Here is a 15093-nt window from a genome sequence, read left to right on the forward strand (position 1 = left end):
GTAAAACTCGCACAGAACTCGCATCAAACTCGCACGAAAGTACCTGCGTTTTTTTTTTGTGGTGTTGAACTCGCCTGTGAAAATCAAAACTCGCATGTAAAAATCGCACCAAACACGCAGCGAGAATACACATACATTGACTTGATAGCAATAAGTATCACTGTGGATTTATGTGCGAGAAACTAGCAGCGATAAATATGCAGCCAATCTGTACGTGTGAACAGATCCTAAAGGGGTTGGCTAAGACTAGAACAGCCCCACTCTTGTCCATGGGCTTGCAACTCAACTCCAGTTATTGAATTTTGTAATACCAGACACATCCCATAGACAGCATTGACCTCCTTTTTTTCCTACTCCTAGACAACCCCTTTCTAGGCCCTATTACATGGAACGATTATCGGTCGTATTCAGCCGATATCCCCTGTCACAGCCGATAATCGTCTTATGTAATACAAGGCAACGATCAGCCGACATGATTGATGTTGGCTGATCGTTGCTTTCGTTTGTTTTTCAACATGTTGAAAGACAAACAACTGTGATAGCAGTGATGTGCTGCCTTTGCTCCGCGGAATAGGAGCGGCGGCAGCAAACCGCCGCTATCCTCTATGGGCTGCCCGGACAATCTAGCAATCAACCCGGAAGCCCCCCCGCAGCTCCCAGCGGTCCCCCCTGTACTCACCCACTCTCTGCCGCCGCGTGTAATAACGGTGGCAGGGAACGAGGAGGGAACGAGGAGCAAACGAGCGCTGACAATGCTCGTTTGCTCCTCTATGTCACCCCGTGTAGTAGAGGCTTTAGTCATTTGCCCAGAACTTACGTTTTCTATATTAGTTTAGCAGGTTTGTACTTCTGCTCTGTGGAGCTGTTAGAAGTTTTTGCAGACAAACAATAGATTGTTGTTTGTGTACGTGGAAGAGAAGGGCGGGGTCCCTATGAGGAACTTCATGACATGAGGGAACGTGTTTTATTTATGTGTGTTTACTGTACAGAGTTTTGTATTGAAAACAAAACACATAAAATGTACAGTGTGATAACAAATAGAAAGGATAAAGGCTGCAGCACAGACACATAAAGCGTCATGAAACCTGCCAAACTGGGATTACTGAAAGTGAGCGGAGCTTGGTATGTCATCTGTATGTTAGTATTTATGATGGTCAATTATATAGTCTGGGGCTTGAGCATTCTGAAAACGCCCATTGTTGTGCTACTCTCTGCCTATAAGTTCTTGTCCTTGTATACAGTAATTGTTTATGCTGCAAAATGTCATCCATGAGGTCATGTGATCCTTGCCTCTCTAACAAGGGAATATTTGCTGCAGTGTATTCAGTTTAGGAATCATAGGATATCATGACAGTAGATCTACCAGAAACAGCGCCACACCTGCCCAAGTGTCTGGTATAAGCATAGCCCATTGAAAACTAATGCTGTTTCTGGAAGGTCTGATGTCTCTCCTGTCCATAATACAATACAACTACAATCATAGCATATGTATAATGACCACAACACTAGGATTGTCCGCAGTTCGAATGTGGTTAATTGATTACATCATTTTAGTTCAGTACAACTCTGGAAGTTTCTTCTGTTGTGGCTGTAAGGCAAGGTGAGACATGAGGATCACAATGTTGCATTGCGACATTGCATGTAATGGCTGTCAGTATAGTTGTAATGCTTGCGACATAATGTTACCACAACATCAAAGTCCCACAAAATCCAACTTTGAACAACATCCAACATTATACCCACCCAGAGAGGGTACAGTGTCCCTTCAAGTGACTTGGATACTTACAAACAAGCTTATAGGAGCTTTGTTGACTCTTTGGAGGGAAGGGGCTTGTAGAAGAAAAAATGTATCAGACAAAATAAAACAAATGTTTTTCATAATGTTTTCCCTGTAGGGCCCATTTCTTTTATGTGGAATGTTGGTCCGGAGGAAGACAGGTGCTAGGCCAGCAATGCGGTCGTAAATCGCAGATTAACACCTGCCGCTGAAATAAATGCTGACGGTTATAATCCAGATGTGCTGCTGGTGACTCTCCTATTACCTATAATGCTGTGGCCATAGATGGAGCAGCTCCAGGGGAACAGGGGGTCTTTCCTGGGGGGTTAAGAGTTCCATTAAATATATTTTACCTGTAGAGGACTTTCCATTCACCGATTGGGGCAGGACACAAAGCATTTGGCGTGTTAATAATGCCGCGGGATCGCAAGCCCTGCTGTATGTCAGAACGCTGCTTGCTGCTGCACATCATTGATGTTTAATTTAAAAAAAGATGGCAACTGATGCATTACTGCCATCATTTGTGGCACTTGTTGTAAAAAAAAAAAGGACGCCGCCGGAAAGGCGGATATATGTAAACCCAGCCTAAGATGGATGTAGATGAAAAGCAAGGCAACACTATCCTATCTAGCTAAAAAAACAAACAAACCAAAAAATGCAAAGCAACAGAAATGGACAGAACTATTCAGAACTATTTTACTGTTAGTAAGGGCCATATTATAAAAGGGTGGTTATTGGCCAATTTGCTCACTATTGAGTTGTTGTGTTCACACATGTTGCAGTTTCATTATATAATAACTGTAAACTGTAACGTGTGAACACAGCCTTACCCTGTTGAATGGACCCAGCGATTAAACACTCCATTTGTTGGCCGGTTGCATTATTGTAGCAGGTTAAAAAGTGCTCTTCCCTCGGCTCTACTTCTCCTCTTGTGCTAGGGGATGTGTGGCCTATGAATGATAGAAGGAAAGGGAGGCACCATGTAATGAGCTTCTCCGGTGCCCTTTTATTGTATACATCGCCCCATCTAAAAGGGTCCTACCGGCAGAGCTGGTCTTTGTTCTCTTTTAAGAACTCTCCAGATTGTTTTGCCACAAATAGTTAACAGGATTTTTAAGATCCTTTTTTTTTTTTTTTCATTTTAATAGGACACTGAGTAATTCCAAGTTGGTAACTGCACATTACTGTTTATAAGCAAACATGGCACTGTGTAAACAAGAAGTTCTGGTCTGTAAACCAGTTTGATTTCATGGTGGTCAGCAGCTGATGCATGTAATTTACAACCTTTTCTGCCTCTGTGAATGTCAGAAGAATGACTGTTTGTTTGTCTTAAGTTTTGCTGGCTGTTTATTTTGTGATACATTTGCCTCCCGACCTTGCCTTTCCTGAGAGTGGCCCCATCTCCTCCCATGTTCTGTTTACTCTAGTCCTGCCCTGACTGTCACCTACAAATCTGTTGATTATTCCACCTGGTTAATGTTAAATTGATCTTGCAAGATGGTGTGTTTGTTCATAAACAGCGATGCCGGACCTCTTGTTTACTGTACCCATGGCAGCAATCGCTTATTAAACAAATATTGCATTGTTTGTGGGTGTGAGACGCGTGTTATCCGGATAGTTCTGGAAGAAATTTCTAGATAAAAAAAGAAGAAAACACAACGGGGGAGGGAGGGGTGTCCCTGGAATGTGGTTAAAATACATTTAATTTTGTTTATTTTTCTTATCTCAAGGGGCTCCAGAGATATCCCAGTGGCTGTGCTTTATGTCTAGTGTTTTGTACTCTCCCTCCCTCCATACCTTCCATGATGTATACAGATTCCTTGGCACTTGTGCAAGGATTAAAATCCGGTTCATATTTTATAATTTATTCTTTAAAGAATACTGTACAGCAAGATTCTATTAATCCAGAATCTCATAATCCAGAATGGTTGATAATCTTACAATTTTTTACAGTGTAGGGTCACTAGGGGAACATATGCTGCGTTTAGACGGAACGATTATCGTCCGAATTTGCGCGATAACAATCGAATTCGAACGATAATCGTACGTGTAAACGCTGCGAACGATCAAGCGACGAGCGAGAAATCGTTCATTTTGATCTTTCAACAACTTCTCAAATCGTCGTTGATCGTTCACAAAAAATTCGCAGATCGTTCCGTGTGAACAGTCGTTCGCCGATTTAACCAATGTGTGAGATAGGTTTAAGCGATCGCAAAATGAATTTTCCGTATGATATATCGTACTGTCTAAACGCTGATCGTTATAAAAAAAAAAAATATGTTACTCTGACATCGTTAATCGTACGATCGGGCAAATTATTGTTTCGTGTAAATGTAGCAATACTGTCCTATATCAGGGAAAGGCGGACGTCTATTGATATTGACGGATGCTAATAATGATCACCAGACGACCACCTTTTCCTGATATGATCCCATTGTGGGCTTAAACAGCGATACAATAAGAATATTATAGATCCTGAGACAGAAGACTGAGCAGGGATGACTGATAACTGTTTGCCATTGTGTGTCTTTAGCTGTTGCAAAACTACAACTCTCATCGCCATGGGTATTGTAGTTTTGCAACAGCCAGGGTCCCCACACACAGGCATATTACAGGTGCTTTTTCGTATTGATATTACATCCACAATTCCCAGTCTGACAACAGGTCCAAGTAACAGCACTGATAGCTGTCAGATTGGGTCATTCTGTGGAATACCGACACCCATGTGGAACCAGCCTTTGGTGTATTCACATGCAATCTTGTTTATCTGCATATACCATTATATGCATATAATAACATATATTGTATTAACATGTTATTGTATTCCTTATGCTTTAACGTTTAAGGCTATGTTCCCACACTATACAAACAATGGCCATTTCCCCTTAAACGGCCATTGTGTAATGCTACCCATGGCTAGAATTAATGTTTGTGATTATTCATCATTCATGGCAGAACGGCTGTTGTTTGTACAGCGTAAGAACATAGCCTTAGGGTCCTATTCCACGGGCCGAGAAGGGCCCGATCAACGATGTAAACGAGCGGCGATCTGCTAGATCGCTGCTCGTTTACTGGGCCTATTCCACAACCCGATGATCGTTGAGCGAGGGCTGCAAGGACATCGTTACCGATGTCCTTGCAGCATCATACATTACCTGTCTAGGCTTCTTCTCCACGCTGTCTTCATCCCCGGGTCCCGCGCGCTCTATCTTCAGAATGGCCGGTCAGCTGACAGAGCGCTCAGCCAATCACAGGCCGCGGCGGTCCCGGCCTGTTATTGGCTGAGCGCTCTGTCAGCTGACTCGCCATTCTGAAGATAGAGCGCGCGGGACCCGGGGATGAAGACAGCGCGGAGAAGAAGCCTGGACTGGTAATGTACGCTGCTGCTTGTCAAATCGTCGGTCGCCCGCCGTGCACCGCTATTCAACCATAGCGATGTGCGGTGGGGGAACGATGATTTTAGGTCTGGCCCTAAATGAACGATCAGCCAATGACACGATCATCGGCTGATCATTCTCTCTATTTCACCGAACGATAATCGTCCGAATCGGGCCAAATGGGGTCGATTTGGCCGATTATCATTACTGTGGAATAGGGCTTTTAGGTATTTTTCTGCAACCATTCCATAATCAGTGAGATCTGCGCTAGTTTCCAGTGCCTTTAGAAGGCACGATTAACCGTGCAGATGGGCAGCAAAAACGATCACTGTATCGTTCGAGTGGCCATTTAAATGTATTGTGGTCTGCCGTTGAGTTTTTCCAGTCCGCAACTGATCGCTATCATCTAAAAGAGAATTTCTAGCAATGTTTTCCTGAGTAAAAGGGACTTAAGAGTTCATATAAGTGCCATAGTGACCTTTCAAGTGCTACCAACAGTGGCCCCATAAGTGACAGATGCAATGTCCTTACTGCAACTAGTGGCCTAGCTACCATAGGGGCAGACCATGCAACTGATACAGGGCCTATGCAGCAGCCTCTCCTATTGCCAGAGGCAGCATTGCACCTTCAGCCACAAGAACGTCCGCAGTTCGCTGCGGGACTGCTCTGGGTCATATGAGTGTGTAAGGGCATACAGGATTCATGGGGTGCCATACAGTTTCTTGCTTTAAATCCTAGCTACGCTCCTGACTTCAATCCCCCCCCCCCCCCACACACACACACCAAACTAACTACAACCTTGTCTGTAAGTGCCAGCCTAAACTAGCTAGCTACTGTCACAGCAACCCCATGATTTCCAGCCCAAGTGTTTTTATGTTTGGCCTTGTGTTCAGTCTCTGCAATGACTCCACAGGAGAAATTAAACATTACACTGTGCCCATTTAGAATAATAGGACCCAGGAAAGCATACATCCTTCAGAGTAGGACATGCTCTTTATATCTTTTTCTACTTTGAGCATCAGACAAAGATCCTAACAGAGGACTTCTCTCTATTAACTAATAGAATGTAAGATAATTAGAGCCAAGCATTGGGCTTCCATACCAGTGACATCATCAGAGTCCCTTTATTTTGTGCTAAGTGGCTCAGCATCTATATACTGTAGTCAAGGCTGAATGGCTGGTAGGTGCTCAGTGTTTGGGGCACATGTACCTCCCAAATAGATACACAAAGAGGATGTTTATAGGATTTGTGAGATATCAGGGAACTCCCCAGAATCCAGTAGTTGTACAGTTTTGTGCGTCTTTGGAGAGTGGTGTTTTTATTGTTCTATGTGTAATTACCCGGCATGTTTATTATTTACAGTGCTGATGCAATCCGTAAGCTGTCAGCGCCTGTCACACAAAACGACCGTGTGTTCTTCTATTGTTTTGTAAACACAAATGGGGAAAAACAGATTACAGCATCTGAATTATTACTTCTTTCCTATCATCCGTCTTTGGTTTGCACCAGATAGGACCTGCTGGACGTTGCCTGTCCTTTGTGTAGGTATGGATTTTTTTTAAAAGACATTTCATTGTCTGTAATAATGTTGTAATCTGATATTCTAGAATCTCAAACAGAATCGAAACGACTTATTTTTATTAGGGTGAACTCTCAAGTTGTTATCCCTTATGCAAGTTTAGTAGACCTACAGACAATGAATGGAGAGATGGCTGCTCTTGAATGATGTCCACCTGGGACACAAAAGGGGGTAGGGTATAAGGCCCCATTACACAAAGCGATTATCGTTCATATTTGGTTGATTATTAGCCATTACGGCTGATAATCGCTTTGTGTAGTAAAAGATAACGATCAGCCGACATGCATAATGTCGGCTGATCATTGTCTTTCTAAGTCTTTCAACATGTTGAAGACCAACGATCCAGATAGCAATAATTTGCTGACGTCCCTCTTGGTGTAATAGGAGTGGCAGCAGCAGACCGTCGCTACCCTCTATTAGTTGCCAAGACAATTCAACAATTGCCTTACTCTTAATTACTTGCTGTCGGCGCATGTAACAGCATGCGAGAAACGAGGCGAAAGCGAGCGCTGACTTTGCTCCTGCTGATCGCCCCGTGCTATAGGCAGATTTGCATTGAAGGGTTTTTTTTTTTTTTGTGATGAGGTCTTCCTGGATATAGTAGGACAGGCCTAAAATAATTCCAGGTTAAAACATTTATCATCTAAGTCTTCTGTTCTTTGTTCTTGTATTCAGTGGTGGTTTCATCAACTGGACTCCCATTGATCTAGTGTTTTTTTTTTGTTGTTGTTTTATATTCAAATGTTTTAGGCTAGACTACCTCTTTAACATGCCTACAGGTTGGGCTCCATATGTTTAATGACGATATGAAGATCTAGAACCACACAAGATCAGAGTGTTTTATGGCCACTAAAATATGTATGTTATATGGACATGTTATGGCATTTTTAGTACATTTTGGAGAGTAGGAAACCCTTTGAAAAACCCAAGTCTTCATTGCCATGTGCGAAAATAGAAACTTTTTGGAATCCTGACGCCTAATATACTATATATTAATAAGTATTTGCAGAATTGTGCTTCTCTGTCTATTCTTAGTAAAAAAAACAAAAAACAGCCCTGTCCGGGATATGATGAACTGTACAGCGTGGCTCCTGATGTTCTCTGACCTTTGAGTCCCGCTTCTGCCCATCCCATCACTTTAGTGCTCCGCACGCTCTGTATTATGCTGATTAAGACCTTATTTTCCTTAGTATTGAACATTTGCAGCCAGCAGACACTTACATGGTATCAAACAATTGAATTGCAGGACTAAGGACAGATGAGACAATTGAAGGAAGGGTGGGCACGGGGACTTTGGGTGGTTTAGCTCAGCGTATCTGCACATTTCTAGCAAGAATAAAGTGAAAGATCTATGTAAAGGGAACCAAGTATTTCTGTATGGCAGGGAATATGAGTATTGTGGGACCCCATGTGTGACCCCTGGCCTTTAATAAGGATACACCTGACTTTTGCTGAAAGATTGACATGTGAATTCTGCATTGTAGCTTTGTCTAGTTTTACTATTTTGTAAATTTCTACTTATTCTGTCAATATCACTTTCCTGCAAAATCTCCTGCCAGTTACGCCTCACTGACCCTGGCAACTAGTATTCAGCAGTCTTCCTCTAAACCCCTGGTTCCAAACCTGTATCTCTCCGCTAGCTCATCTGCTACCCAGAGCTTTTATATGGTGTACAAGTGCATACAGATAAAGGAAAGTTAAGGTAATATTGTGTTATAGCTGATGAAGGTTGTCAGCCATGTTCATAAGGAATTAAAGTTATATCTTCATGGGTCACACAGACACCGAAGACAAATAAATAAAATGTATTGTGTTTTGTGCTAATTAGGAAACAGCTAGGATGGAAAACACATAGCAACAGGATAATAAATTATTGCTGTTATTGTTTTTTATCTATCTATCTATCTATCTATCTATCTATCTATCTATCCAAATATCTGTATGGAATATATTTATAAGTATATGTATGTATCTATCTGGAATATCTATCTATCTCCTATCTATCTATCTATCTATCTATCTATCTAAATATCTATATGGAATATATTTATAAGTATATGTATCTATCTGGAATATATTTATATCTGTATCCGTCTATCTATCTATCTATCTATCTATCTATCTATCTATCTATCTATCTATCTATCTATCTATCTTTCTAGGGCCTGTTTTAAAATAGAATCCCATGTGAAGTAACATGGTGACTGTACCCAGGGTCCTGGATTGAAATGCATCCATCTTTGCTTGCGTCTCTTGCTTATTAACAAATAGAGCACTGAAAATATTTTACACTGAAGTTGCCCATACTCATTACAGAAAAGTCAACTGAGCCCATCTATTTCAGTGGCATTGACTAGTCATGTCATGTATATGGGGGATCCCAATTCTTCTCCAATTGCACATGTTGGGGTAGATAAAGGTCATCTTGAATAATTTCAATGTTCTGGATAAGGGGTATCTGGCAGAGGCCCCCCCCCCCATTCAGAATACCTGTGCATTTGGCCAAGCCATGTATAAATATATATAGGGAACCTGAGAGACATAGGTCACTGTTGGCTGAATAAGTGTTCGGAAGGCAGGTATTGTGAATATATGACTAGCTTAAAGGGGTAGGCCTGCAATTTAAAGTTATCCTCCAAAGTTATCTATAGGATTGTGTAAAACTAAGTGATTGGTGGTGGTCCTACCCCTGGGAGTCCACCAGTCACTAGAAATGTCCCCTGCAGTGAAAGGAACAGGCTGTGCAATGCTGGTCAGTGCTCCAGTCATTCTCTATGGAGTGGCACTTGTCTAAACGCTGCTGCATAGGCAATGAGTGGAGCGCTGTTTTCTCTTTTCATTATGAAGGACATTTCTCCTTCTTTCTAAAGATTGGCAGGGGTCCAATGCCACTAATCACTTAGTACTATCCTATGGATAGGTTATAAGTTTAAATGGGTACTTAGGCATATAATTTTATTTATTTATTTTTTTCAAATCAACAGGGGTCAGAAAGTTATATAAATTTGTAATGTACTTCTATTAAAAAATGTTAAGCCTTCCAGCACTTATCAGCTGCTGTATGTCCTGCAGGAAGTGATGCATTCTTTTTAGTATAATGCAGTGCTCTCTGCTGCCACCTCTGCCTGTGACAGGAACTGACCGAAGAAGGAGAGGTTTTCTATGGGGATTTGCTACTGCTCTGTACAGTTTTTAGACTGAGGTGGCAGTAGAGAGCACTGTGTCAGACTGGAAATAATACATCACTTCCTGTAGGGCATATAGCAGTTGATAAATACTGGAAGACTTGAGCATTTTAAGTAGAAGTAAATGACAATTCTATATAACTTTGTGACACCAGAATACCCCTTTAAATTGTGAGAGTACCCCTTTAATCTGGGCATATGCTCCCAGTACTACCTACTGTTTGTTCAGCCAATAGCTCAAACTGTTCTGTTATTTCTCTGTTCTTGTGGTCAACAGGGATCCCAAAGGTTGGACCCTCACCGATGACCTAGTCATCTCCTATACTATTGTTAGAGGATAACTTTAAATTATGAGAACCCTTTAATTATGACAATGTTGTTGTCTGATAGAAAAATCATAACCAAGTTCAAGGAACTCTTGGATCTCAGGATTTATTGCCTTATATGAATTATACCAAGAAAAGTAGTAAAAAGGAGGAACGCAAATGAAAAAAAAAAATGCTGTGTCTCCAGCATATACACTACAACTCCCAGCATCCTGGAGAAAATAATCAATCACCATCTGATAGTAAATCCATTTACTTGGCATAAAGTAAAACCTGATAAGCGGCCATATGTGTGCAGCTTGTTCTCACTTCCTTCTTTCCTGCAGAGATGAAGTGGTTAAGTGTCCGTAGCGAGCCACACTGCTGGCCTTATATATTATATGTAAAACGTGTTTATAATAGTGATGAAAGCCGTGCAGAGTCTGGCATTGTCACGCCATTCATATTATAGAAGAAAGAACCTCATGACCGAACCGACAATTGATAGCAGTAGTGCTTTGGTGGCAACGAGCCAAATAAATTCAACTTTTACTCTATCCAAGTGAGACGTGTGCCAAACGGACTCGTATGCTGTTACGCTGCATGTTCCTGAATATATAAAGAGATAGTGCTCATTCCATGGCTATTCAGGGAGATCTCACACAGATTATAGTCCTGGCTGAGGCTTTTGTATTGCACTGCGGATCTGTTTGTGGCACTATAAATCCCAGCATGTTCTACTTAGAAATAATTATCTTAGTGTCTGCATTGAAACTTGTTGTACATAAAGTATGTAGCCGTATACATTGGTATAAGATTATGGTATAAAGCTATCTTCCCACAACAGCTTTTTTTGGGCTGTTTGAGGCCAAATAACGGCCATAGTTTCATAATGTCTGTCGTCTTTTGTACAATAACGGCCATCATCATGAAATAACAACAGTTTTTTTACCTCAAACAGCCAAAAAAGATGTTGCAAAAACATAGGCTTAGTCTAAGGCCTCATTCACACATCAGTATTTGCTGAGTAGAGAATACTGAATCCTTTGAAACCTATTGATTCCTATGGTGCTATTCATACATCCTGTAAATTTGCTGATCTGCAATACGCGTCACACACACACAAAAAAAGGACAGGTTGGAATGCGGTCCACGATTGCTGTGCCGCAGAATCCCAACAGCCTCCCTGTCATTATGACAGTCTATGGGAGGCTCGCGGGCCTCCTCTCTCCCCGCTGAAAAATTGACATTTTTCAGAGTGAAGAGACACAGAGAGAGGAGGCATGCAAGCCTGCCATAGACTGTCATTATGACAGGGAGGATGGCGGGATTCTGCAGCGGAGAATTCTGCTGTGGAATTACGCCAGTTATTCCCATGGAAGCAGTAAAGCAACGTTCACACTTTGCAGCCTCCAAATTTGGCTAAAACCACTTCCCCATGGGGTCACCATTAGCAGTGCAATGTTACCGATCAATGGTGGAAATATTGCACGCTATAGTTTACCAAATAGAGGTTTTGGCTGCAATGTGGCAATGCAGCCTAAGGCTATTTTCACACAACGTATATTTTCGTAAAATCACAGCCGTTGTATAACGGCTAGAGATGAGCGAACCGGGTTCAGGTTCGAGTCGATCCGAACCCGAACGTTCGGTATTTGATTAGCTGGAGCTGCTGAACTTGGATAAAGCTCTAAGGTTGTCTGGAAAACATGGATACAGCCAATGACTATATCCATGATTTCCACATAGCCTAAGTTTACTATTACACGGAACGATAATTGGCCGAATTGGCCCGATTCGGCCGATTATCGCTCCGTGTAATAAATGCAACGATCAGCCGATGACAGCGATCATCGGCTGATCGTTGATATAGGTTAGACCCTATTTTTGTCAGGCGCCGACCGCGCACCGCTACGTGTAATAGCGGTGCGTGGCCCGGCGACTAACGATATACATTACCCATCCACGTTCCAGGGCTGCTGCTGCTGCCGTCCCCTTCTCCCGGGGTCCCGCGCGCTCTCTAGCTTCACAGCGGCCTGTCAGCTGGTAGGCCGCTCAGCCAATCACAGGCCGCGGCGGTCTCGGCCTGTGATTGGCTGAGCGGCCTACCAGCTGACAGGCCGCTGTGAAGCTAGAGCGCGCACGGGACCCCCGGAAAAGCGGACGGCAGGAGCAGCCCTGGAACGTGGATGGGTAATGTATGCCAGTTTAGCAAGGGCTGCAAGGACATCGGTAAGGATGTCCTTGCAGCTCTTGTCAAACGATTATCGGGCCGTGTAATCGCCCCAGTAAACGAGCAACGATCTAGCAGATCGCTGCTCGTTTACAGGTATTATCGGGCACTGCTCGGCCCGTGTAATACCACCCTTAGGGCTTTATCCAACTTCAGCAGCCACTGTTAATCAAATGCCGAAAGTTCGGGTTCAGATAGACTCGAGCATGCTCCAGGTTCGCTCATCTCTAATAATAGCCATGATTATTACGAAAATATACGTTACCTTTCCTTCTATGTAATCACGGCCAGAGCGTATACACATAGTATACGCACAGGTCGGGATCTCTTGCGGCGCCTCAAACAACTGACATGTCAGTTTTCTGCGGCCGCTATTCATTGAATAGCGGCCATGGAAAACATGTCAGTGCACACTGTGGAGCGAGTGGCTGCGGCCGCTCGCTCCATAGTGTGCTATAGAGAGTTCTGATGTGGGCGCACACGGATGTGGACGGGATGATTTTTTCAGAGACCGGCCGTTCCGTGACCCGGCAGGGTCACAGAACGGCCAGTCTCATGCATTGTATGAACATGGCCTAAGCATGTACTTTATTTTTCACATACTGCACCTAATATAAGAAATGTAACTGTAATTTGTCATGTCAGATTTTTTTTAATGTCCTGATATATAAAACATAGAATTAAAACGGCTGAACTTTATTTTTCTCAGGCCTGTACCTAGCATTACTATGGTGGAATGATATGATGAGCGGTATCATGGTGTTACCAAGTGGGCTGTATATGACCATATTAACTTGGTATTAAATGTCAGGGTTATATGTGCCAGGATTATGAGATGGAAGAGGGACACAGTTCCTGTATATTACATACATATATGTGCATTAACCCGTTGTTCCCCACCGGCCATCTCAGCCCAGGTCTTCGGCACGAGGAACCTGATTAGTATTAAAACAGCTAATGTTGTTAAGCCTGTGGAAGCCATAAGCAAGCCTCGATAAACACGTTAATTCCACCGTGCTAAATGACATTTCAGATTTTGGGTTCCCGTCTAGACAATCCATACTGTAAAACAGAGCTGATTGTGCATTAATCACCCCTTTAACAACAGGTAATATGCATAATTTATGACGGTATAATGCTATCTTTCTGATATTTATGATGGATAATGCTCAGTTTTCCCATTGTGCTGCTGCTTTAAATTATACCAAAAGGAAAATTAATGAGAAAGTAGATTTATGACTTTCATTTGTTTGTCAATTCAGAAATTAATTGGGTGTTAATTTTAGTAGTCCCTCATCAGGCCGGGTCTGTAGGATGTAGGCAGCCCTCCGCATTCATTGAATCCTACCTCTCATTTTCTGCGGGTCACCAGCTTTGCATACATTAAAACAGCCCCGAGGCTTACTCTCTTGATTACTTCTTGAACTGCCTTGTACGCCTTCCTGTAATGATTATGAAAATTCACTATAGGGTAATAGTAGCTAAACAAATCCCATTGTACATTTCATTTCACACGTACAGCTGTGCGCCTGATTTTTTTTCCCTCTTGTGTTTTCTATAGAAGTTGCTTATTTTCATACTTCATGGGAATTGATGCATCATTCTGTTGCTGTCAAAGTATTTTTATCTCATAATCAACCTTTTTCCCTTCTGTTCTCATTATTTTACATTTGGGATTAATTGTATGATTGCTTTTAAATAATATTGTAAGAAATAACCAGGCTGCGTCTGCTATTGCAGCGCAGGCATATTTTCGTGAACTCTAATTACATACACAAGCCATGGACGAGAGGGGCATTGTTCTGGAAAAACTGTAAAAAACGCAGACCCCCTTTTTTCTTTATTTAGTATAAGACATATCACACAGTTAGGCTTTGGAGCTATAATACATTTTTGCCAGTGAAAGATGTGAAAAAATTTTCACCATAAAGGGGCTATTCCACAAACAATGGTGGGCATATATGGTGGATGGTATTATGGCGTCTACTTGGCCTATATGGTTACAGTCTATTCATGGCTTGTTGGATGCTCTTTTCTTGCTGACCCTCAGGTGCGCATTACTCAGGGTTCCAGTGGGAACCCAACCACATACGTCCCAACCACCGCCAAGCATGCTCCCCCTATATGTACCTGAGATATTCTCCTACCACTCTTAAGCCCCTCTTACATGGGCAGATTATCAGCAAGGAACGTTGTTAGAAACCTTAACTCTCTGGCTTCATCCTAGAGCTACCTGGCATGCATGCAAGAGAGACTTCCTCTCCTCTGGCACAGTGTCTTACATTTTGTGGCGGCTGTCGATGGCATGTTCTCTCTTTTCAGGTTATGCAGCAGCCACTTAAGGAAGCCCAATGGTTGGCCATCTCAGCAAGTAGATCCCTGCCACTTAAGTGATTTGTTCCACACCCCCTCTAGTGGCACCTAATTTCCATTTGAAAACAGCAGTCTCCTCTATCTATCCAGAGGAGGTGACACTATCTATGTCACTTCTCTTATCATCAGAGGGGCTGGTCTATGTAGTAAATCCAAGTAAATCTTGGATTTACATATATACTGTTTTGTTTCTTGGATTGAGCAACACGAGAGGTGCATACCGCAGGTTATATTGGCATGGTCTGAACAGCAATCTAAGGAGT

At 42.5% G+C, this 15093-nt stretch overlaps 1 protein-coding gene across 14 annotated transcripts in view; it reads left to right on the plus strand.

The window, feature by feature from the left end:
- The window catches only part of FOXP1 (forkhead box P1), a 576401-nt gene that overhangs the window by 312750 nt on the left and 248558 nt on the right, over nt 1-15093 (plus strand). The window contains exon 1 of one of the 14 annotated variants that reach the window (XM_069966885.1): nt 6682-6700. The exons of the other annotated variants lie outside the window; for them this stretch is intronic. The gene's annotated coding sequence lies outside the window, so the exon portion shown is untranslated. Of the gene's footprint in view, nt 1-6681; nt 6701-15093 lie in introns of those variants that run through there. 14 annotated transcript variants of the gene reach the window in all.

This window comes from Dendropsophus ebraccatus, chromosome 4, assembly GCF_027789765.1.
Source record: "Dendropsophus ebraccatus isolate aDenEbr1 chromosome 4, aDenEbr1.pat, whole genome shotgun sequence".
In the NCBI taxonomy this organism is placed as follows: domain Eukaryota; kingdom Metazoa; phylum Chordata; class Amphibia; order Anura; family Hylidae; genus Dendropsophus; species Dendropsophus ebraccatus.